Source organism: Pipistrellus kuhlii, unplaced genomic scaffold, assembly GCF_014108245.1.
Source record: "Pipistrellus kuhlii isolate mPipKuh1 unplaced genomic scaffold, mPipKuh1.p scaffold_m20_p_16, whole genome shotgun sequence".
Lineage (NCBI taxonomy): Eukaryota > Metazoa > Chordata > Mammalia > Chiroptera > Vespertilionidae > Pipistrellus > Pipistrellus kuhlii.
Window position 1 is genome coordinate 11,400,753 of NW_023425471.1, and position 26,046 is coordinate 11,426,798.

Here is a 26,046-nt window from a genome sequence, read left to right on the forward strand (position 1 = left end):
ATTCCCTCAATCGTTCTTGCCCAGGAAAGGACCTGAACTTATGTATCTGTAAACCTTATTGATGCAGTCCTCCCTGTTTTCCCATGAGTCCTGCCCTGATTTCCTGCCTGTCAAACTACCTGCTCTCATCAGCAGCAGTCAGTACTACTGTCCTCACCTTTCTTCTCTGGGCACCTAAGGAGCACAGTTGGGTTTCTTTCTCCCTTCATGTCACTGACACCAGGATGCCAATTCAGGTGTCATAGCTCACACAGAGCACTTGTCCTATCATTCTTTTTTTTTTTTTTTTTTGAATCCTCACCCAAGATTAAGTTTGTATTTTTTTAAAGGGACAAATGGAGAGTAAGAGAAAGATTGATAGCTTGCTTCCATTATGTTCCTCAACCAGGGATCTAATCCACAACATTTCAGTGCACAGGACAACACTACAACCCCATGATCCATTTGGTCAGGGTGCACTGTTGTTACTTTTAAGCCCTTCTTGCCACCATGACTAAGAAAGGGACAGGATCCCTCTCTCCTCTTCCCTGTAATGTTTCACTTGGGGCTGCTCTCAGGGGAAAAGCACCTTGTATCAATGTAGTCTCAGGAACTCCCACAGTCCATGGAGTGGTGAAGCCTTGCTGAGGTCCAGAGAGGATCCCCCAGGTTTCCATTGCTTATATCTCACTCCCCTCACCCAATTAAAACTCAACTTCTCCTAGAACCCACACTGGTCTTGCTGGCCCTCTTGTGGGTGGCAGGGCTGGAGATGTGATTCTGGAAGATACTCCAGAGAGAACATGGCTGCCCCGGACCCAGCATCATTTTCCTGCAGCCTCTCCACACCCTCCAGGCAGGAATCAAAGGTGTCTCTGCAGGAATATAGAGTACACAAAAAGGTGTGCAATGCACTCTCCTCAGGGAGTTTCTGACAAATAATGGTAAATTCCTTTGAATGGAAATTGAACAGAAGCCAGAGTGTTGATTCTCTATGCCTTGAAATGGTAGAGTTCAATCCCACAGTGTTAGAAGACCATTTTAAGTAGAATACCTTAAGTGGACATTGCAAGATCTAAGAGAGAGGTATATTTTGGTGGGAAAGGAAAAAAAAAAAAGCTAGTGGAAGTGCTTTGGATAGAAGGATAGATGGAAAGGAATGAGTGAGTTGGACCTTGATTGAATTCTAGGAACTATAAGTTGAATCAAGGTGTGGTGGCAGGGGAACACCACCAAACCAATGTAAAATAATAAATGCTCTAATGCAGAAAAGCTATTTAATTTTATGTTCAAAGTGAAGTTTTGTGTGATTCAGTGTTGTTCTATCTGAGATCATTACATTTTATCTGACATATCCTGGATTAAAAATACGCATAATGATAATGTGTAGGTAAAAATCATAAGTGCCACACATTAAAAACCCAGTGTTGCCCTAGCCTGTTTTACTCAGTGGATAGTCGCCCTAAGGACTGGAGGATCCTGGCTTTGATTCCAGTCAAGGGCATATGCCTGGTTGTTGGCTTAATCTCCACAGTCAACCAGTTGTTCTCTCTCATCATTGATGCTTCTATCTCTCTCTCCCTCCCCTTTTCTCCCTATAAATCACTAGAAATAGTTTTTAAAGCAACAATAATAATAATAAAAAAAAACAGTGTTTGCAAGTCATCTTGACAGATGCTTCAAATACAACACCTATTCCCACAGTCCTAAAAGATATGGCTTATCACACTCAGTTGGCAGTGGGTGAGTGTAGCATATGCTGATACTCACAAGCAGATAAGTGACAGAACTAGACAAGATCCTGGGTGTGAATTCACCCAGGACACACACTGTCCTACCTCTGCCACCCTGACACAGATGTTGTATACGTATGTTCACGTTTCTTCTCAGTGCTCCAAAATATATCTCAGGAAAGTAAATAAAATGTTTTGTGATCCATGTGGTGCACTGGCATGCATAGCCAGAGCAGTAAGCTTGAGACCATTGAGATACTTGAATCATGAAAGGCAGGAAATAATATTCAGTGATAATATGATCAGGCAAGATGGGACCTTACAAAATTACCTGGCTCAGCCTGTCTCTTATCATTAGGAAATCTTTAGGAACAGGAGTTCATAAAAGGCCAAGTCTGGGTCCTAAAGAGAAGCAAGAGAAGATCCTGCGTTGTATCTGTGTGTTGTTGCTTTTGTCAGTGAGCCTGCCATCTGCCCTGGGTCCTCTACCTGGTCCCTCAGCCTCCCCATCTCACATCACTCCTGGACATAGACCTGTTTTGTGTGAGACCTTGCAGTAGGCTGGTTAGTCAAGAGTTTTCAGGGATGTGGCATTCCTGGGGAAGCCTTTCCTTAAAGAGACAGGAGCCCAGATGAGGACCCAGATAAAAGACCTGCAGACCCTTCCCTCATCTTCTCTTAGAGACCCCTGTGGGGCTAACTACTGACTAGGACAGGGACACCCCAGAAAGGTGAGGGTCTTGGCTAAGGGCTGGGGCCCAGGGCAGTGTCCCAGGTTCTAAGAAGAGTGCAAGTGACAATCCCTGTGAGAGGCAGGCTGCTTCCACCCTGCAACACTGGGGGCACCAGAGATCCCGCCAGCAGTCAGCCTAGATTGGCCCTGTCTCTTTAACTGAGGGGCATTGTGTCAGCTCTCTCCTGGTGTGCCTTGGGAAGGGAGACTTTACCTTAGGGGTCAGGGCCCTGAGGGAGAAAGGAAAGAAGGCCCAGGCTATAGCTGCAGTCAAGGTGAGGAGGGGAAAGAAGAGTGAATGAACTCACCCTCTGTAAGTCCCTGCTCCTCTCCATTGCCCCTCCCTCCCGTCCCAGTAGCCCCGCCCCTAACCAGTGCCCCTCCCCTCACCCATAACCCCGCCCTCCTGTAGCCCCGCCCCTATCCAATGCCCCTCCCCTCCCTAGCCACGCCCTATGATAGCCCCTCCCTCCAGTAGCCCCGCCCCTCCCTGCTGCCTTCCAGTAGCCCTGCCCTCCAGTAGCCCCGCCCTCCAATAGCCCCGCCCCCACCCGGTGCCCCTCCCCTAGCCAATAGCCCCACCCTCCAGTAGCCCGCCTTCCCGTAGCCCCGCCTTCCCGTAGCCCGCCCTCCGGTAGCCCCGCCCCTCCCTGCAGTGCTCCAGCTCTGCCCCTGCTCTGAGTCCTGGTGGACCCTGGGCACAGCGCTCAGGCTGAGGGCTGTCGCTCCAAAGCCTCTCAGAAGGTGGGAGCCCTGGCATGCTGGACCTGACCGCCAGTGAGTGACACCCCTCCAGAGCCCAGGTGAGGGAACTGGGGAGAAACTCCGCCCAGGGCAGCTCCTGGCTCCCTGAGCACCCAAAAATGGCGGCCGGGGTGGTCGACCTCCTGCCCCCTTGGGAGGATTGGACACTGAGGGCCTTGGTCTGAGGGAGGGGAACGCATCCTGGAGGAAGTCACGGGGGCCTTTGGAGCGTCCCCAGGGGCCGCGAACCCCTCAGTGAGGAGGCCGGGACCCTGCCTCGGGGAGGCCGGCAGGAGGCTGACATGTTGCCTCTCGGAGAAAATCACAGGGCATGAGGCCTTGGTCTGAGGGGAAGGTACCACGTCCTGAAGTTAGTCAGGGGGGACATCGGAGGATCCCCAGCGGCCGCGAACCCCTGAGTGAGGAGGTCGGGACCCTGCCTCGGGGAGGCCGGGCAGGAGGTTGTCAGGCTGCCTCTGGGAGCAAATCACAGGGTGTGAGGCCTTGGTCTGAGGGAGGGGACCGGGCCTGTTGGAAACCAGGCTCAGAAGTCTGAGGTCCCCCAGGGGCCGCCCACCCCTCATGAGGAGGCCGGGACCTTGTGCTGCCCTCCACCCTGGGAGGCCGGGCAGGAGGATGTCAGGCCGCCTCTGAGGGCAAGTCACAGGGCCTGAGGTCTTGGTCTGAGGGAGGGCACCGCGTCCTGGAGGAAGTCACAGGGCCCTTCGGAGCGTGGGACCGCGAACCCCTCATGAGGAGGCCTTGACCCTGCCTCGGGGAGGCCGGCAGGAGGCTGACATGCTGCCTCTGGGAGCAAATCACAGAGTGTGAGGCCTTGGTCTGAGGGGAAGGTACCACGTCCTGAAGGTACTCAGGGTGTGACTTCAGAGGATCCCCAGGGGCTGCCCCTAGGACGTTGTGGTGCCTTCCACCTGGGAGGCCAGACAGCGAGGCTGACCAGCCGCCTCTGTAGGAAGAAGGAGAGGGTGAGGCCTTGGTCTGAGAGGAGGGGACCAGGCCTTTTGGAAACCAGGCTCAGAAGTCTGAGGTTCCCCAGGGGCCGCCCACCCCTCATGAGGAGGCCGGGACCAGGCCGCTGCACTCCACCTTGGAGGCCGGGCAGGAGGCTGACAGGCCAACTCTGTAACCAGACAGAGAGGGTGAGGCCTTGGTCTGAGGGAGGGCCCTCAAGTTAGGAAGCACCCAGGTGGGCTTCTGTGTGGACCCAGGGGTCCCCATCCCACTGCTGGACCAGGATGCCAGGAGGTTTCCAGAAAAGATGGCTGAAGCTCTTGTTCTCCTTAGGTGTCCTGCAAGCTGGTTTGGGGGGTGAGGGGATGGAGCTGCTGGGTAGGATTGACAGCTTTCATTTATGACGGAAGGTTTGCCATCACCAGTAGGCTGATATCCAGGTGTTTCCAGGAGTTTAAGGGGACATCTCCCTGGACCATCATATCTAAGGCAATACCCATGACCATAGTTAGAGAACCCTATTCTCAGCCTTGGAGTATATGGGCAGGTGGGGTGACTCTCATCCTCATGGAAGGGCAGTCTCAGGAAATACTGGAAGGAGAGAGGGGTCCCAGGCTACTATACCAAAAGTCAAATGAAATATTGAGGGCCCCACCCATCATCCTATATAATGAAACTAATATACAAATTGTCCTCTCCACTGGGAGTTTTACAGGGAATTTTCCCAGAGGGCAGGGGTGGCCTGAAAATGCCAAGCCCCACCCCAGCCATTTCTGCCCCAGGTTTACTACTCTCACCCTGATCAGAAGTAGAGGCAGCCTGCCAACTTCCCTCAGCCCCTCCCCCTGGCCCTCAATGGCCCCTAAACCTGTCTGGCCCCACCCCTAATTGTCACCTACACCCTGATCCCTGCTGAGGACTGCCAGACAACTGCCCTTAGCCTCTCCCCCAGGGAGCCCTGCCTGATCTTGGGGTGGTCCCACAGGAATGAACTCATGCTCAAATTTGTGCCCAGGGCCTATAATGGAATAAGATAAGAATCCTGAGCCCCACCTTTGCATTCAGTTCAGGGTAGGCCTGCCAAAGTTAGACTCACTTATTTCTATCCAATGTTAACAGAAAAGAGGCATCAGTGAAGGTGCAGCCACCAGTCAGCAGAAGAGTGGAATTCCAGCCACCACCTGGAGACCAGGTGAGACCCTGCATGAGTATTCAAGGACCCAAGCAGCCAGTGAAGGAGACCTTGGGTTCTCAGAGAGCTGCTAGCTTTGGTTTGAGGTGTCAATTTCACAGGAGCAGAATAGAGGAGGCCCAGGACCTGCCAATATTTGACATGATGATTCTGGTACTTAACTAAGAAGTATACAAACCTAGGGTGTCAGCAAACTCATTAGTCAACAGAGCCAAGTATGAATAGTACAATTTTCTTTTGAGAGCCTAAAACCTACTTCTATGCATGGGCCATGAAGTTTCAATCACACTGTACCTGCACGCCCGCAATTGGTATTTTGTGGAAGAGCCACACTCAAGGGGCCATAAAGCTACATGTGCCTCTCGAGCCGCAGTTTCCAACAACTGCCCTAGAACACAGGCTACCCCACTGGAAATCCTTCTGCTATCAGGCCTGTATCCCCTAGGAAGGGCTGCCAGAATGTATTCTAAGGACCCTTTCAAGTGCCTCTCCAGGTTTCTCAAGGAACAGGTGGATCTGAATGGAAACACTGTGGGTTGTGGAACAGTGCCCTCCAGGAAACCTGGAGAGGCAGCCTTAGCTAAAGCCAAGGTAGAATCCATCTCACCACTGACTGAAGGCACTCACATGATCTCCTTCTCCTTTATCCAGGTATCCCCATCTCCTGATTTCCTGTCCAGACTTCTGCCTGCTGTTCCTGACTAGTGACATCATGCCAGGTCGTCACAAGAGCAAAAAATGCCACCGGGCCCAAATTGAGCCTCAGAGTTGTGACAATGCTCAGGCCACTGCAGCAGCAGCAAAAGAGTTCCCTCCTTCCTTCTCTACTCAGTGTGAAGGTATTAGCCAGGGTCTGCCTGTGGGTGGGTCATTGAACATTTCCCAGGGTCCTCAATGCTCACCAACCACCCCCAACTCTTTTGTAGCTATTGCTGGCCCTGAATCTGATAAAGCTTCCAGCAGCCAAGATGAGGATGAGGCTGACTTCTTTGTGGCCCCACTCTCAGTGGAGGATGATTTTGAAAGGAGGACTGAGGCTTTGGAGCTATTTTTTCTGCAAATGTATAAGCTGAAAAAGCCCATTACGAAGAAAGATGTGCTGCGTTTTGTCGGGGAAGATCACCAAGACCGATTTTGTGAGATGCTCAAGAAAGCCTCTGATCGAATGGAAATCCTCTTTGCATTATACATCAATGAAGTCGACTCAAAAAATAACTCCTATGCCCTTGTCAGCAAGCTGAAACTCCCCAATAACGGGAGGGTGCGTCCTGGCAAGGGGTTCCCCAAGACAGGCTTCCTGATGCATATCCTGAGTTTGATCTTCATGCATGGCAACTGCGTCTCCGAAGAATTCATCTGGAAAGATCTGCATAGAAAGCAAATGTACCCTGGGAGGAAGCACTACATGTTTGGGGATCCCAAGAAGCTCCTCACCGATTTTGTGAGGCTCAAGTACCTGGAGTGCCACCAGGTGCCCCACAGTGACCCTCCACGCTCTGAGTTTCTGTGGGGTCCAAAAGCACACCTTGAAACCAGCAAGATGGAAGTGCTGGAGTTCTGTGCAAAGGTTAATGGTACCCATGTCAGGGCCTACCCATTGCATTATGAAGAAGCTTTGAGAGAGAAAGTAGAGAGAGCCCGAGCCAGAGAAGCAGCCATGGCTGCCACTTCTGCCCAAATCAGAGCATCGTTCAGGGCCATGGCCAGTACAACCTTTCCACCCATAGAGAAATCTAAAGCTTGTTGTCCTTCACACCAGAATATATAACATCACAATAGGAATAATATTCTTGGAAGTGTAAAGGAATCGTTATTCTAGTTGTGTAGATAATGGAATGGAAATAAAAAAGCATGAGTATTCTTAGTTTTCCTTGTTCCTTTTCATCTCTGATTTTGTAAAATTAACTGAGGTATACTGTGATACTTTAAGTTTATTGAAGAAGTTAGAGAAAATAAAGGTTAATAAATTAGATCTTGTGTTTGCTTGCTCTTTTATCCACTGCACACTTAGTCTGCTATTGGGGAGTCTCATAATTGGGACTGGGGAGACTAAAGGAAATGCAGCCTTTTCTCTTATAATTTTATAGCCTGCAAGTTGCATTCATATGAGGAAGATGTTGAAGCATCCCATAGGACCAAGAGGTAAGGTAAAAAGAATGGATGAGGAAGAGGGTATTCCTTATGAGAGCAGTTAGGCAGAAATTTCCTGAGTAAGGCAGTTTGGGAATTTAGGTAACTGTAAGTCCTTAATGGGTTGTAATTTTCATTTATGCTATGTGGTGGGCCAGTGGAGGTTGTGAGCAGAGGAAACTGTGAGCAGAGGCCTGACCTTCCTATGTTGTTCTTGAGAATTGGGAGACAAAGTGTGAGTTAGTCTGCTCTGTCTGCTCTAACAAAATACCACACCCTGGTAGCTTAAACATTTTCACACTTTGTTGCCTGGGAAATGCACAATCATTGCGCTGGTGTATTCAAGTGAGAGCTCTCTTACTTGCTTGCAGATGGCCTCCTTCTCTCAGTGCCCTGGCCAGGTAGAGAGAGGGCTCTAATTTCCCTTGTGCTTCTTTTAAGAACACTAATGGAATCTTGGACACCATGTCCTCATGACATCTATTATACAAAATCTAAGTGCTCCCCAAAATCTCCATTTCCAAACACCATTACAGTTGTGGTTAGGGCAACTACAGTACATGCGAATTGGGTGATGGAGAAGGGGGACACCACCATTTGTCTCTAAATCACAACTGCTGCTACAAGTTACTTTGGCACTCTGGGTAAACTAGAGAGAAATCTCCTGTCAGGATAAGAACGTACCCTTTGTTCTTGTCATGGTGCAGGTGGACACAATGAATACCCTTCAGCAAACTCGGTTTTCTATGCTCATCATCTCTTGGCAGTTGCTGAGAAATAGAGATGACGTTCCTTTGAGGTGAGATGCCAAGAAGCCACTGTGCTGACATGCTTTACCCTGAGTTGGACAGGGAGAACCTGCTCACTTAAATGGGTATTTCACTCGGGTTAGCTTGAGGGGATTTGGCAAATTCTAAGTGAGGGCTAGCTTTTGTCCATGGTGTGATGAATGTAAACAGAGGTGTTGTGGATGGAAGGGCAACTGGCAGGGATGGAGAGACTTGCTCCTTGACAGCAATTCTAGAAGCTTGAGGTGCATCCAGCTGGGGAAGGCAACTGCTCACCTGAATTAAATAATAGGCTCTCTAATGTGGAAATTTTACTTAGTTTTATTAGCTAAGGACCATTTTTGATTCATTGAATGTTCTTTGTCTGAGGTAATTACATCTTCTGTGACATGTCCTGGATTCAACAATATTCTAAGTGAGATGGGTGGCATCATCAGCGATCAAAATAGTACCCTTAACTGCCATTTAAAAAATATGGGCAATATTTGCTAGCCATCTTGCCATGTGGTTGATATGTTTGTTTTTCAAGCTAAGCCAACACCTGGGGATTATCTAAAGAAAATTCTCCCTGACATAATTGGATGCAATTTGTGCATGAAGGACAATATGCAACTAATATTGGCAGCAGCAAGTAACATAGAACGCTGTCACTATTGAAAAAGCCTGTGTTTATGTGCTTATTGTTCAAGCTCATATAAAGCAACTGTGCTACTTAAAACATTGTATTTTTCCCTTGCTGTCACTAATTCCAAGTAGTGATTGACAATGTGATTTTTAAAATCTAATTTATTTGTAGGCAAACAATGCAAAAAAAAAACATTTCCCTTCATAAGCTCTTATTCAACACAAAATTTCTAGAGGTAAAATGTATCTTTCACAAAATAAATACCAGGTAAACAGGATTGTGATTGATGATTTCTTAATTCTTCTCTCCTGTAAATTATTGCTAATTTCCCAGCTGTTAACTACATCTCTCATACTCATTTTCTGGTCTCAGGGTCCTTTAATTTTAAAGTTCTCACTCAAAAATTGTCCTCCAATCAAAGGAATGAATGATTTTGCTCATGTTGATACAATCTCATATTCTTTGATACCTCATGATTTTCTCCTATGGCATGAGCAGTTGCATAATATTTTCTTTCTTAAAAGAGTCATATTTACTATTATCCAGTTAGTATTTTTATTTCTTTGTATTTTCCAACCATGGCCCTTTTTCAGTGCCTCATTAATCTCCACATTTAACCAAAGATGGCTCTATAGATTTTTCTGTTATAGATGATATATACATATTACTTTGCAATATAATTCTCATAATATGTTTACCTCTTTTTATAAATGTGTCCATATTTACCATAGAAGTTTAAAAAGAATGAATAAAAAGAATGAATTATTTTTCCTAATAATTTTTTATTTACTAGGTATTATATATGTTTTCTTATCTCCCCATTGGCCTCCATTGCCAACCTCCCCCCCCCCCCCCGCCCCCGGCCACACACACCCAGTGCACATACTTTCACATCCCTGGGATTTGTGTGCATTGGTTTTGCTTATATGCATGCATACAAGTCCTTTGCTTGATCTTTCCCCCTGCCTCCCACCCTCCCTTACCTTCCCTCTGAGGTTTGAGCATCTGATGGATGCTTATCTGTCTCTGAATCTGTTTTTGTTCATCAGTTAATGTTGTTCATTATAGTCCTTAAATGAGTGAGATCATGTAATAATATATTATTTTAATCAGCATTTCATTCCTGCAAATAACCCTTCTTTCCTTTTTCCATTTTATCACCTTGTTTCTTTATTATGCCCTTGCAGAACATCTAAAAACTTGTTGCCCCCTTTTCTTTTCTATTTATTTTTTTCTTTAAATATTTACATGTAACTACTGGATTATAAAGAAGTTGTTAGTATTCTCCACAATTATATGTTCTGTCATTTTAGCTTTCCACAACCTTATATCATATATTCCTTGCTGAACATGGACAGTTTCCTATACTTTAAGCTGCTCCATATTCTGTTTTGTGAATTTCTCAGGCACACATAAGTTATTGAGATTCTGTTTCCCTGGACCTCTGGCACTCTACAAGCCAATTTCCCACCCTTCCTGCATTTTATTTTGATTTGAACATCAAAGTATAGCAATCCTCACATCATCTAAAATTACATTTCTCTCCTTTATATCTCCAGTTTGACAAATGTTAATTTTAAATTAATTTTTATTTAATTTTTATTTAAGTATAGTTAGCATATTATTTATATGCTACATATATAAAATTTGACCCTCTCCTTTCTTGCCCAAGAAACTCAGACAGAGAAACCTGCTTTGGGAAGAAGACCTGGGTTCCACCTTAGCCTAATGTGAATGATGTATGGTAAACCAGAATGATGTGTGGTAAACAAACAAATAAACAAACAAAAACCAAAGCTAGCTCTTTAGACAGGTGCCTGTTAGCAGGATAACCATGGCACCATTTCCCAGTTGCCTAGCAGGGATATTCCTGCTGGCATGTTCCCCTCCACCAACTACCTGTAAATAATCAGTTCTTACTTCTGAACTCTAAGACCTGGTTACCCCCTTTCAACTTTTCCAAAAATGTCTTAAACAGATCCAGTCTTGCCTTGATTATGTGAATTCCTATGTGAATGAATATATTCAGAATTTGATTTTCTCCTATTAATCTGTTTATGTTAACTTGATAATTAGCCCACCAAAAGGAACGTGCAAAGTGGGAAGTAATGTCTTAAAATTATTTTGGCTCCCACATAAGTATGTACTGCAACCTCTAGAGAATTCACTTTAAAAAGTAAATAAATTAGTATAACTGATATGGTAAAGTGGATAGAAGAAGGATTCCTGTAAACTGTTCAATTAAAACCCAAGAAGGGCTGAGACCGGTTTGGCTCAATGGATAGAGCGTTGGCTTGGGGATTGAAGGGTCCCGGGTTCGATTCCGGTTAAGGGCATGTGCCTTGGTTGTGGGCATATCCCCAGTGGGGGGTGTGCAAGAGGCAGCTGATCGATGACTCTCTCTCATCGATGTTTCTAACTCTCTATCTCTCTCCCTTCCTCTCTGTACAAAATCAATAAAATATATTTAAAAAAAACAAAAAAAACCAAGAAGGTAGCAAAAGAGTGGGAGACAAAAACACCCTCCCCCCACACACAAATAATAAGGTCAAGAAGTAAAAAACAGTAACATGTTTGGTTGATAATAATCTAACTATAGCAATGATTACTTTAAAAGTCAGTAATCTAACTATACCCATTAAAAGAGAAAACTTGTCAGAGAAAAACAAACCAAACCAAACCAAACCAAAACAAACAAATAAACAACAAGACCATATTATATAGTCCCTTTGAGAAAACCACCCTAAATATAAAGATACAGGTAGATTAAATTCTAATACAATAATTCTAATACATATATAATTCTATAATTCTAATACAAATGAACAGGAGTATGGGATAGTCACATTTATTTCTAATTCTAATAATTCTAATACAAATAATTCGAATATAATTATATAATTCTAATACAAATGAACAGGAGTCTGGGATAGTCATATTTATTTCACACAAAAAATCAAATTCAGATCCAGTAGTATTATCAGTGTTAAAGTGGGATATTATGTAATCATAAAGGAACCAATTATCCAAATGGTGTCATCCTATGTAAGAAACCATGACAGTAAACAGTATAGGTATGGAAGAGAGCAATTTATTGCCCATCATGTGAGCAAGGCAGAGTTGGGCCTTGGAAATCTCCAGTCCCTCAGGGTGTGGGTGCAGGTAATTTTCAGTTGGAATTCATGATGGCTTGAATGAAGATGAAGTGGGGGGTATGGGCTATCCCTTTAGGTGATAGGTCTTAGAGTTGAGAGACTTAGCCTGGAATGGAAAACAGATCTTCAGAGTTATTTTGGATGTGGGAAAACCTGAGATAAATATCCACATTGGGCCCGGCTGGAATGGCTTCAGTCTGCTTGTTCTAGGACAGGTGAACACACTGCATAAACTCGGTTTGGGGGCATAGAATATCCAGCGTGTCTCTAAGAAAAAAGTGGTACTCCCTTGAAGTGAGTTGCCAAGGAGGCACAGGAAAGTCCCTCTTTTTATGGACTAGAAGAGCCAGATTTCACTCCATAAAAATAGCACTTTAATTAGAATATTTGAATGTAACTTGGCAAAATGTTAAGGCAGGCTCTATTTTGGTGGTGGTGAAATGAATAAAATTAAGGGTGGTTTAGATGAAAAGGCACCTGGAAAAGCAGTTGTTGGTCCTTGAGACTAATAAACTTTGAGTGCCTCTTGCTAGAGACTACACAACACCCAATTGTATAACGAATGCTCTTTTTAGGAATTTCTATTTATTTCTACTTGTTCAGCAACATTTCGGCTGATATAGTTTTCTAACTTATATCAAGTTGTATGTTCTGGAATAGTGCACATAATTAAATTATGTGTGGACAGGTGGTTATTATTCAGGGTCAAAATCATCTTACTAATAACTGCCATGCTTTAAAAGCACAAAATTCATCTAATGTTGTGCCAGGTGTTTTATATTAATCACAAATGAATGTCCACACTTCTGCATGAATGAATACTAGAATTATTTTTTGGATAAAGAACTTTGAATAATCTCACATACAAGGTTAAAAAACTGACAGAGCAGGACTTGACCATTGCTATGAATTCCTCGAGAGTACATACTAAGTTTATCTTCCAAGTCTGTGGTATACCTCATGTCATTTAATTAATTTTTTCTGATTCCAGCTTAAAAATTTATTTCAGGTGTCAGAAAGCAGAACTTCATAATCAAAATATTGATTTTGAAACAACCAGCCCAGCACCAAGCCAGATAATTATCAAAATATATTAGAGGTATGAATAAAGACAGAAAATAATGATATTCAGTAATAATATCAAAATTTACAAAGGATATATCAGTAAACCATAAAAGCTAAGGAGATCACAAAGTCATTTGGCTCAGCCCCTCTACCATAGAGAGTAAAACTCTTAGAAGCAAAATTAGCAAAGAAGCTAAGTCTGGCTAGTGAAAGGAAGGAAGAGGTTGTGTTTTCTTTGACAGCACATCACTTGTCCTAGGCTCCCTGTTTTGGCTGCATATTCTCATCTCACATGATTCATTGCATCAACGGATCCACTGCTATGTTTACAGTAGGAAGATTAGTCAAGAGTTCTCAAGGATATAGCATTACCAAGGAAGTTTTTGACAGGATAGATAAGAGTCAAGGGGAGGATTCAGATAAAGGAGGACAAGGGAGACACGGCGAGATTAGCTTGTGTTGCCAGTGAGGCCCCAAAGGCCCAGAAAGAGCTGTCAGATTGAGAATCCACTCACTAATTTCCAGGGTTCTCAGGGACATGAGAGCTTTCCTGTACATGGGTGATGTTAAGGTGAAAAAAAGAGGAGTTCCAGGGGCCTGCCAGGAGTCAAGGGAAGGATCCTGAGTGAGGACTAAGGGCACACTCTTACCCTGAACATACAGGCTCCACGGAGCCTGAATCCTGATGTCACCCCTGGATGGGCACTAGCAGGAGAGCCACATGTGCATTCCCTGACCTTTCCTTCCATGTCTCCTCTGGAGGTGAGGGCATTGGCCTGCTGCTGTGAGACCTAGGTGAACACAGAAGGGGATCTAGAATCTGCCAGGAAACAAGGGCATAACCATGAATTACAGCTCTGGGGAACAAAGACCCTAAGATCATGAGATGGCATAGAGACTGCCAAAAAGATCATCTCTGAGATTCTTTACACAAGGCCATTAGATTGACTCCATGAGAATAGTATTAAAGATGTGAGTGCCTTTCTATGAGGGTAGGGTCCTCAGGTAAGTAAAGGAAGGACTTCCAAGCATCTTACAACAGTCAAGGTGAGAAACCTGAGTGAGAATTTTTGGAACCCATTTCTCTTAGAAATGTGAGTGTCCAGACTACCTCACCCTTGCTATTGCCATGGGATACCTGGGAATTGTTTGCATGATGTGACATAATCACTACCTACTATGGTGTCATGAGGGGAATGGAGAACTTGGAGTGTGGCCTGAGGCCAGAAGTCGGAGGATTTATACCTTTCCAGAGGCCAAAGTGAATAGTGGGAGGACTAATGTAATCACAGACACTGCTCCCTCCAGTAAGAACACCATAAAAGTAATTCCTTATTCAGCCTCAAGAATCCAGGGTCAGGTATGGTCAGACCAGGAGATGCTCATATTCTCCATTACCCTCATGGTGGTCCTGGCCTTAATATGAGGGGCAGGCCCAAGGCTTAAGGAAGAATTATAGAACATGAGAACAGTGGGTCAAAGCAATGCCTGAGGGTCCATAAGCTTCTAAATAAAAGGGATGACAAGACACCTGACTCCCACACTGGTTTTCAGCACTTGAAGACCAAGGGCAAGGTTAGCAAACTGAAGCTCCCCCAACACTTACTAAACTTGGTCTATGGGAGGTGAAGTCCTTATTTTGAAGGTGTAGCCAATATCCAACTATAGGGGTGGGGACAAAGGTAAGATATGAAGCCAAAAGAGGACTTTTAGTGAGGAATGAGGACACGCAAAGCAACCAGGACAGAAACCCACCACTGAACAGTCAACAGAGGGAATACCTGCACTAATTTGATTAGTTGAAGGCCCTATTTGCTTCATTCTTATTGGTCCCATCACATGCTACAAGTAGAATGGTGCTCTTGAATGTGAAATAACAGACTCCTCAAACTCAAATACTGCCAGCCCCTACATTCACCTCATAATGCCTGAGGCAGGACTGGCAAGATGCAGCCCAATGTTTTTCCAAAGCACAGGATGAAGGTTTTTAAAGAGGTGCCTTTGAGGGGAATTGCAGATGCAGCCTTCCTTCCAATAAAGGTGTCACTGCTATGCCAGAGCTGCACATATATTCTTGACCTTCATTCTCCAGGAGCTCTCATTACCTCTCTTTTGAGTACCCTCCTGACCTTTTTCTCTGACCATAGTCATCATGCCTCAGAGGCACAAGACTAAGTGCTACAACAGTCAGAATCAATAAGCTTCCCAAGGGTAAGCTCAGAGCCTCAAGATATTGGAGGAAGCTACCACAAAAGAAAAAATTGCACCTCTACCCCCCTTCATTCTCATCTTCTGGTTTGGAGCTTTATCCTCAGAGCTCATCAGCTACTGATCTAACTGATACTTTCCCTGGCATCTTGGAGAACTCCAAAAACCTCTATTATTCTTCAGGCTCATTTCACACAATATCTGAGAACAGCCTAGATGAAACACGTTCATGTTCCTCTGAGGCCCTATCTCCAGAGAACACATGCTATGACTCTCTAATTATGGAGTGACTACCTTGAAGAACTTTATCTTGTAAAAGTATAGAGTGAGGCAGCCCATTCTACAGGGAGACCTGCTAACTAACCATTGTTGCCCCAAAGTAATGCCAACAATTTGTGGAGTATAATGAACAGCCTAAACTGATGAACAAAAACAGACCTGGAGACAGGGAAACATCGATCAGGCTGTCAAACCTCAGAGGGAAGGTAGGGAGGGTGTGGGTAAGGGGAAGAGGTCAACCAAAGGAATTGTATGCATGCATATAAGCCTAACCAGTGGTCACGGACAACAAGGGGGTGGGGGCATGCATGGGGAAGGTTTTGGGATGGAAATGGGGGGAAGAAAAAAATATGTGATACCTTAATCAATAAAGAAATTTTAAAAGAAATGAATGAAAAAAATAAAGAAAGAAAGCCTCTGACAGCATTGAGGATCTCTTTGTGGTTGGCATGAGGGAAATGGACTCAACAAAACCTCCCTGTGAACTTGCCAGCAAACTGAAACTCCCCAATAAGGGGAAGGTGCATGATGGCATGGTGTTACCCAAGACTGGTCTCTTTATTGAATATATTGGGTGTGATCTTCATGAATGGCAACTGTGCCCATGAGGAAGTGGTCTGGAACTTCCTGAATGCCATGCGATTGTTCCCTGGGAGGAAACAGTACATCTATGGGGAACCTAGGAAGCTTATCACCAAAGATCTAGTCAAGCTAGAGTACCTGGAGTACAGCCAAGTGCCCAACACTGCTCTGCCATGAAATGAGGTCTTGTAGGGTCCCAAAGCTTACAAAGCAACAACCAAAATGAAAATCCTGAAATTTTGGGCCCAGCTCAACAATAGCATAACAAGTGTCTTTCCATCACAATAAGAAGAAGCTTTGAGAGAGGAGGTAGAAAGAACACAAGACAGATGGGCAGCCAGGATTGGCACTGGTACCACGAGCCGGAAATGTTGCATGACATGGTCCACTATTTTCTTCACAACTAGTAAAATATGAGGAATAATTTTTGTCATGGAGAAATATATAGCATCATGATCTAATCTTGGGTGGACATAGGAGAGAATCCCACAGTACAATTGTTGGAACAAAAAAAATAGAAAAAATGTATTATCAACTCTGATTCTCTTTCCTCTTTTCCATCTTTACTTTTATAAAATTAATTGATTTATACCTCAATATGCTTAGCTTATTAAAGGATGAAGTATATAGTAACTCTTAACACAGTATATCTCTTACACCCATATTCCTCTATTCCCCAAAATTAATTGAGCATGTGCCTTTTGGAAGGCCCTGTGTTAGTACTGGGGACGGTAAGATAAAGAACCATCCTCTCTTCATAAAACTCTGCTAGCTAGGCGCTTCAATCACATAAGGAAGATGTTGAAATATTTTCTGTGCTTTATAGGAATTTAAAGGGGTGGGTGATTTGGGAGGTATTGCAGGTGAAATCAGTCAGTGTAAATTCTCTGTTATGTTAGTTTAAATTTGGAGATGCTACAAGTCAGCGTCTGAGATGTTCTCAGTCAGGCTGGAGAAGATTTTGTCTTTGGGACTTGTGAGCAAAAGCCAGACATTCAGGTGAGTTGTCTGAGTTGAGAGAGGAAATATTTGCATGGCTAACTGCAATGTAGTGCATGGTGTAATACTAAGGCCTAAAAATATGTGCTACTTTGACATGCCTTGAAACCAGCAGGACCTCAAATGGACTAACTGCAAGTTCTCCTCCGTGTTCTTCACTGGCAGATAAAGTGTCTACCACATCCATCTTTGTGAAGGGATGAAGCCTTGGTTTAACTTATTCCTAAGTAGTGGATTTCTCTTCTTTACCATCCTATGGACTTTGCAAACCATCTGATTACATGCTGCAGGTGAAGTAGAGGTCACCCTGTTCTTTTGATACCCCACAGCCTGCCTTGCCCAGAAATTGCTCATTCACCATTCCTTCATGTAACCCCCACACACACCGAGTGCCACTGTGTGGTGTCCCTCTCCTTTACCTTGTGAGCTTGCATCATTAATAATTGCTGCCTAGCTCATTTCTACAAGGGTCAGTGTTGTGGTTTTGGACACCCCATAACCATAGTGCAGAGATCCCATCCTCATCCCAGGGAGTATAATAGGGGGCATTGACCATGCTCTTAGTAATTAATTTCGTAGGGCAGAAATCCAGAAAAACAATCTCTGTCTGTGGCAGTGTATTCAATATCTCAGGTTGCCCTAACAACATACCCAGACTGGATAGCTTAATCCATGGACATTTATTTTCTCACAGTTCTGTAGGTTGGAATTCCAATGTTAAGGTGCTGGAAGGTTTGGTTTGCTCTGAGACCTCTCTCTTTGGTTGCAGATGGCTACCTCCTTCTCATGGCTGTCCCTTGTGTGAGTGCATGCCTGCTGTCTCCTTGGATGGTCTAAACTCTTTTTAAAAAAAATATATATTTTATTGATTTTTCACAGAGAGGAAGAGAGAAGGATAGAGAGTGAGAAACATCGATGAGAGAGAATCATTGATCAGCTGCCTCTTGCACACCCCCTACCGGGAATGTGCCAGCTTCCAAGGTACATGCCCTTGACCGGAATCGAACCTGGGACCTTTCAGTCCGCAGGCTGATGCTCTATCCACTGAGCCAAACTGGTCTCGGCAAGGATGATATAAACTCTTATTAGGACTCCATTAAATTTAGATCAGGGCCTATCTTAATGGCCTCATTTTAACTGAACCATCACTTTAAAGACATTATCTACAACTAGAGCCACATTCTTTGGTACTGGGGGTTATGACCTCAACATGAATTTGGGAGGACACAATGCAGTGCCCAAAAGGCAGGAGTAAAATGTGTCTCTGCTATTATCTTAATGAAGGAAAATAGAGTACACAAATAGGGGTTCTATGCACCCAGGGGGTTTCTGCCAAATAATGGTGAAGGTGAACAGAAGCCATCATGTTGACACTTTTTGCCTTGAAATTGTAGAGTCAGATCCCACAGTATTAAAAGAGCATTTTCCCCTATCTGGTGTAGGTCAGTGGATAGAGCATTATCCTGTGGACTGAAGGGTCCCAGGTTGGATTTTGGTCAAATGAACATGCCCTGCTTGCAGACTCTATCCCTAGTAGGGAGCATACAGGAGGCAGCCAATTAATGATTCTCATCATTGATGTTTCTACCTCTCCTCCCTTCCTCTCTGAAATATATATATATATATATATATATATATATATATATATATATACTCTGATTGGCCAGATTATTATGATTTCTGAATGTATAAGTATCTGGCCACTCAGTGTATATCCTATATAATAAAAGGCAAATATGCAAATTCTCCCTTCCACCAGCAGGCAGGCCTGCAAACTGCCCATGTCCCCTCCCCCTGGACAGGCTGGCCAGACCCCACCCATGTACAAATTCATGCATCAGGCCTTTAATATATATATATAGACATATATACATATATATATATACATACATATACACACTGAGTGTTATGTGTTATATAAAATATATATAATGTATAAAATATTATATTTTATATAAATATATAAAAATTATGCATAAAATTTTTAAAGAGCATTTTAACTAGAATACATTTAGTGGACTTAGGTGAGTTCTAAAGGAGCGCTAGATTTTGGTTGGAAAGAGAGAAAATAAAATTTACATGGTTTGGATTGAAGGACAGCTAGAAAGGATTGAATGAGTTAGTCTTGATGAAATTCTAGAAACTATAAGTTGCATCAGGGTCAAGGGGGTTCAGGGATCACCAAACCAATATTAAATAACAAATGCCCTAATGGAGAATAGCTATTTAATTTTACATCGTAAATCGAAATTTTAGCTGATTTGGTGTTGTTCTGTCTGAGAGCATCACATTTTCTCTGATAGATCCTGGATTAAAAAAAAAAATGCCTGATGATACTGTGTAGGTAAATATCATAACTGGCTTTCATAAAAAACTCAGTGTTTGCCAGTTATCTTGACAGATGCTTCCCATACAACACATACATTCCCACAATTTTAAATTATAGGGTTTATCACACTCAGTTGGCAGATGGTGAACTTGTCATATTCAGATAGTCACAAGAATGTAAGTGACAGAACTAGACTAGACCCCTGGTCTGAATTCATCAAGAGCAAGCATGTCAAACTCACAGCCGGCACACAATGTCCAAACTCTTCCACCCTAATGCAGACCTTATATATCTGCATTCACTCTTCTTCTCACTGCTCCAAAACATATTTTAGACAATTAAATGAAAAGTTTTGTGCTCCATGTGGTGGACTGGAATGCATAGCTAGAGCATTAAGCATAACAGACCATTGAGAAACCTGAATCAGGAAAGGCAGGAGATAATATCCAGCGATAATATGATCAGGCAAGATGGTACCTTACAAAATTACCTGGCTCAGCCTGTCTCTTATCGTTAGGAAATGTTTAGGAACAGAAGTTCATAAAAGGCCAAGTCTGGGTCCTAAAGAGAAGCAAGAGAAGATCCTGGGTTGTATGTGTGTGTTCCTAGTTTTGTCTAGACCCTGCCATCTGCCCTGGGTCCTCTGCCTGGTACCTCAGCCTCCCTATCTACATCACTCCTGGGACACAGACCTGTTTTCTGTGAGACCTTGTAGTAGGCAGGTTAGTCAAGAGTTTGCTTTTTTTTTTAATTATATTTTATTAAGGTGACATTGGTCAACATGAACATACAAGTTTCATGTGCGTGTTTCTATGTTATAAGATCTGTATATAGCACCATGTGCCCACCACCCAAAGTTCAATCTCCTGTCATCTCATATTATGACTCCCTTCCCTCTGGCAACCACAACACTGCTTTTGGCATTTATAAGTTTAAGTTTTAAATCCCACATATTAATTAAATCATATGGTTTCTAGCTTTTCCTTACTTAATTCACTTAGCATAATGTTTTCAAGGTCCATCCATGTTGTTGCAGATGATATTATATCATCCTTTTAAAAAATCTTCTATGAATTTACTTATTTTTTAATTTGTTGTCTAAAGTTTTACATATCTCTCCCTTTTCCCGATTGACCCCATCCCCCAGCCATTCCCACACCTAGCAAGCTCCCACTGCCCAAGTATCTGTGTCCATTGGTTATGCCTTGCATGCGTACAAGTCCTTTGGTTGCTCTCTAACACCCCCTCCCCTACCATTTGTCTCTGGATCTATTCTTGTTCATCAAATTATGTTGTTCATTATATCCCACATATGAGTGAGATTATATGATATTTATATTTCTCTGACTGGCTTATTTCACTTAGCATAATGCTCTCCAGTTCCCTCCATGCTGTTGCAAATGGTAAAAGTTCCTTCTTTTTTTTTTTTTTTTTATAGTGGCCTAGTATTCCATTGTATTTCATTCTTTTTATGGCTGAGTAGTATTCCATTGTGTATATCTACCACTTATTCCTTATCCAGTCCTCTGTCAACATGTCACCCCAATAAAATTAAACAAACAAAACCCCAGTATATTCTATTACCAAAAAATAGCTTATTGTTTGCCTCAATGATTAACTGATAAATTGAGAGAAAATATCCTTTGAAATTTAAATGTAGAGTTCATATGCCTATCTTGCTAATTTATTATATATAAAATGTTTTAATGAAAAAGAAAAGTTTTCAAGGATGTAGAATTTCCAGGGAAGCCTTTCCTTAAAGAGACAGGAGCCCAGATGAGGACCCAGATGAAAGACCTGCAGACCCTTCCCTCATCTGCTCTTAGAGCCCCCTGTGGGGCTGACTACTGACTAGGACAGGGACACTCAGGGAGGTGAGGGCCTTGCCTAAGGGCTGGGGCCCAGGGCAGTGCCCCAGGTCCTGAGAGGAGTGCAGGTGACAATCCCTGTGAGAGGCAGGCTGCTTCCACCCTACAGCACAGGGGGCGCCAGAGATCCCACCAACTGCCACCCTGGAAAGGCTCCAGAGTTCCCACCAACTGCCACCCTGGAAAGGCTCCAGAGATCCCACCAACTGTCACTCTGGAAAGGCCCTGTCTCTTTAACTAAGGGGCATCGCTTTGGAAGGGAGACTTAGGCTATAGCTCCAGTCAAGGTGAGTTGGGGAAAGAAGAGTGAGCCAACCAACCCTCTGGGAGGCTCTGCCTCTCCCTGTAGCCCGTCCCTCCTCCTTTGCTTAGCCCAATCCCTCCCCCGTTGCCCAGCCCCTTTTAGCCCCCCTCCAGCCCTGTACTTGCTCTCAGGCCTGGGGGACCTTGGGCACAGCTCTCAGGCTGAGGGTGATCCCCTGAAAGCCTCTCAGAAGGTGGGAGCCCTGGGATGCGGGGGCAGCCCAGGTCAGCAGAGGACAGTGAGTGACACCCCAGCAGAGCCCAGGTGAGGGAGCTGGGGAGAAACTCTGCCCAGGGCTGCTCAAGGCTCCCTGAGCACCCAAACATGGAGGCAGTGGGGGAAGCCCTCCTGCCCCCCTGGGTGGGTCAGACTGAGGGTCTTGGTCTGAGGGAGGAGACCGGACCTGTTGGAAACCAGGCTCAGAAATCTGAGGTCTCCCAGGGGCCACCCACCCCTCAGTAAGGGGGCCTGGGCCTTGTGCTGCCCTCCACCCTGGGAGATTGGGCAGTGAGGCTGACAGGCCAACTCTGTTGCCAGACAGATAGGGTGAGGATTTGGTCTGAGAGGAGGGCCTTCAAGTGAGGAAGCACCCAGGGGGGCGGGGGGCAGGCCTCTTTGCGGACCCAGGGGTCCCCATCCCGCTGCTGGACCAAGATGCCAGGAGGTTTCCAGAAAAGATGGCTGAAACTCCTCTTCTCCTTGGGTATCCTGCAAGCTGGGTTGGGGGTGAGGGGAGGGGGCTGCTGTGTAGAGTGATTGGCAGCTTTCATTTATGACGGACGGTTTGCCCTCACCAGTAGGCTGATATCCAGGTGTTTCCAGGATTTAAGGGGACATCTCCCTGGGCCATCATATTTGAGAGAACACACATGATCATAGTAAGGGAAGCCCTATTCTCAGCCTTGGAGTATATGGGCAGGTGGGATGACTCTAATCCTCATGGAAGGGCAGTCTCAGGAAATGCTGGAAGGAGAGAGGAGTCCCAGGCTACTATACCAAAAGTCAAATGAAAGATTGAGGGGCCCACCCACCATTGAATACGATAGGATCCTGAGCCCCATCTGAGCAGTCAGCACATGAAGGGTAGGCCTACTAAGCTGAGACTCACCCTCACTTATTTCCATTCAATATAAGAGAAAAGAAAGCTTTAGTGTGAGAGTGCAGCCACCTGTCAGCAGTAGGAAGGTATGTTACCAGGCACTTCTTGAGACCAGGTAAATACCCTGCAGGGCTCCACATAACTGTTAGTTGGGTGTCCCTTGACAGGCACAGGAGTTAAGGTACTTTTCCCTGTCTCCATAGGGTCTCAGAGATCTGCTAGCTTTGGTTTGAGGTGTCAATTTCACAGAAGCAGAATAGAGGGGACCCAGGACCTGCCAATACTTGACATGATGATTCTGATACTGGACTCTGAAGTATCTGACATCCCAGAACACAACCTTCCCACAGGCTACCAGGATGTACTCTAAAATTACCTGCAAATGCCTCACCACATTACTTAAGGAACAGACTGATAAGAACTGAAGCCCTGTGTGTGGCTAGAGCACTGCCTTCAAGGAAACCTGCAGAGGCAGCTTTAGCTAAAACCAAGGTAGAATCCATCTTGACGCTGAAGACACTAGCAACATCTCATTGTCCTTCATCCTGGTGTCTCTATTTCCTGATTTCCTTTCCAGACTCCTGCCTGTTGTCCCTGACCATAGTGACATCATGCCCCGGCATCGCAAAAATAAGAAACGCCATCATGCCCAGAGTGCACCTCAGAGTGGTGGCAATGCTCCGGCCACTGAAGAAGCTGAAGAGGAGTCCACTCTCTCCTCTACTCAGTGTGAAGGTATTAGCCAGCATCTGCCTGTGGCTGTGTCACATCACACTTCCCAGGGCACTCAAAGCATGCTAACCACCACCACCTCTTCTGTAGCTGTTTCTTGCCCTGGGTCTGATGAAGCTTTCAGCCGCCAAGATGAGGATGAGGCTGTCTCTTCTGAGATCCCACTCTTCACTGAAGTCTCAGAGGTGGATGAGTTCAAAAACAAGACTGTGTCTTTGGAACAATTCATTCTGAACAAGTATAAATTGAGAAAGCCCATTTTGAAGGATGATATGCTGCATGTTGTTGGGAAAAATTACAAACACCGATTTGCTGAGATGCTCAAGAAAGTTTCTCAGCAAATTGAAACCTTCTTTGCATTAGACATGCATGAAGTGGACACAACCAGACACTCCTACACCCTTGTCAGCAAATTGAAACTCCCCAATAATGGGAGGGTACGTCCTGGCAAGGGGTTACCCAAGACTGGTCTCCTGATGCATATCCTAGGTATGATCTTCTTTTTTAAAAAAATAATTTCTTTATTGATAAAGGTATCACATATTTGTTCTCAACCCCCCATTCCAATCCACCACCCTCCCTCATGCCCCCACCCTCCTATTGTCCTTGACCACTGGTTAAGCTTATATGTATGCACCTAAGTCCTTTGGTTGATCTCTTCCTTTTATCCCTACCTTCCCTTTGAGGTCCAACAGTCTGACCCATGGCTCCTTATCTCTGGGTCTGTCCTTGTTCATCAGTCTATGTTGTTCACCATTTCCCCTAGATGTGTGAGAAGAACTGGTGGCCCAGAAAGAAGCTCACAACAGACTGATGCATATGCATGCCTTTCTGCATAACGATTATTGCTTGTCTCATTTTTTTATTCTTATAGGTATGATCTTCTTGAATGGCAACTGTGTCTCTGAGGAAGAGCTTTGGAAAGATTTGCGTATGATGCGTGTGTACCCTCGGAGGAAGCACTTCATCTTTGGGGAGCCCAGGAAGCTCATTACCAATTTTGTGAGGCTGAAGTACCTGGAGTGCCATCAGGTACCTCATAGTGATCCTCCATGCAATGAGTTCCTGTGGGGTTCAAAAGCATATCAAGAAACCAGCAAGTTGAAAGTGCTGGAGTTTTGGGGAAAGGTCAATGGTACCCACCCCAGTGCCTTCCCATACTGTTATCAGGAGGCTTTGCGAGATGAAGAAGAGAGAGCCCGAGCCAGAATTATAGCCAGGGCTGCCACTACTACTCCAGTCACTGCACTTTCCAGGGCCATAGCCAGAACAACCCTTCTACCCATAGAGAAATCTAAAGCTCATCCTTCACACCAGAATATATAATATCACAATAAGGATAATATTCTTGGAAGTATAAAAGGATCTCTATTCTAGTTTGCTGGGATAATAGAATAGAAAAGAAAAAGCATGATCATTCTTAGTTTTCCTTGTTCCTTTTAATTTCCAGATTTGTAAAATTAACTGAGTTATACTTTGATGTTCTTAGTTTATTCAAGAAATAGGATAAATTAAATCCTAATAAATTAGATCTTGTGTTTGCTTGCTCTTTTAACCACTGCACACTGAATCTGCTGTTGAGGAGTCTCAGTATTAGGACTGGGGAGACTAAAGGAAATGCAGCCTTTTCTAGTATAATTTTATGTCCTGCAAGTTGCATTCATATGAGGAAGATGTTGAAGCATCCCATAGAACCTAGAGGTAAAGTAAAAACAATGGATGAGGAAGAGGGTTGAGAGCAGTTGGGCAGAAATTTCCAGAGCAAAGCAGTTTGGGAATTTAGGTAACTGTAAGTCCTTAGTGGGTTGTAATTTTCATTTATGCTATGTGGTGGGCCAATGGAGGTTGTGGAAATGGTGAGCCAGAGGCCTGAGCCTCCTATGTTGTTCTTGAGAATTGGGAGACAAAGTGTGAGTTAGTCTGTTCTGTCTGCTCTACCAAAATACCACAGCCTGGGTGGCTTAAACAACAATTTCACAGTCCTATACCCTGGGAATTCCACAATCAATGTGCCAACAGATTCAGTTTCCAGGGAGAGCTCTCTTCCTTGCTTGAAGATGGTCTGCGTCTCCCAGTGCCCTGGCCAGGTAGAGAGAGGGTTTTGCTTCTCTTGTGCTTCATAGAAGAAAAATAAAGGCACTCTGGCCACCCTATACTCATGACATCAACTAAACCTAAGTACCTCCCCAAATCTCCAAATTCAAACACCATTACACTGGGGGTTAGGGCTGTAGCATATTAATTGGTGTGATGCAATAGGGGTCAACAACATTCAGTTTATAAATGACAACTGCTGCTACAAGTTACTTTGGCACTCTGGGTAAACTAGAGAGAAATCTCCTAAGTCAGGATAAGAACGTACCCTTTGTTCTTGTCATAGTGCAGGTAGACACAATGTCCAAACTGGGTGTTCTATGCTCATCTCCTGGCAGTTGCTGAGAAATAGAGATGACATTCCTTTGAGGTGAGATGCCAAGAAGCCACTGTGCGGACACACTGTACCCTGAGTTGGACAAGGAGAACCTGTTCA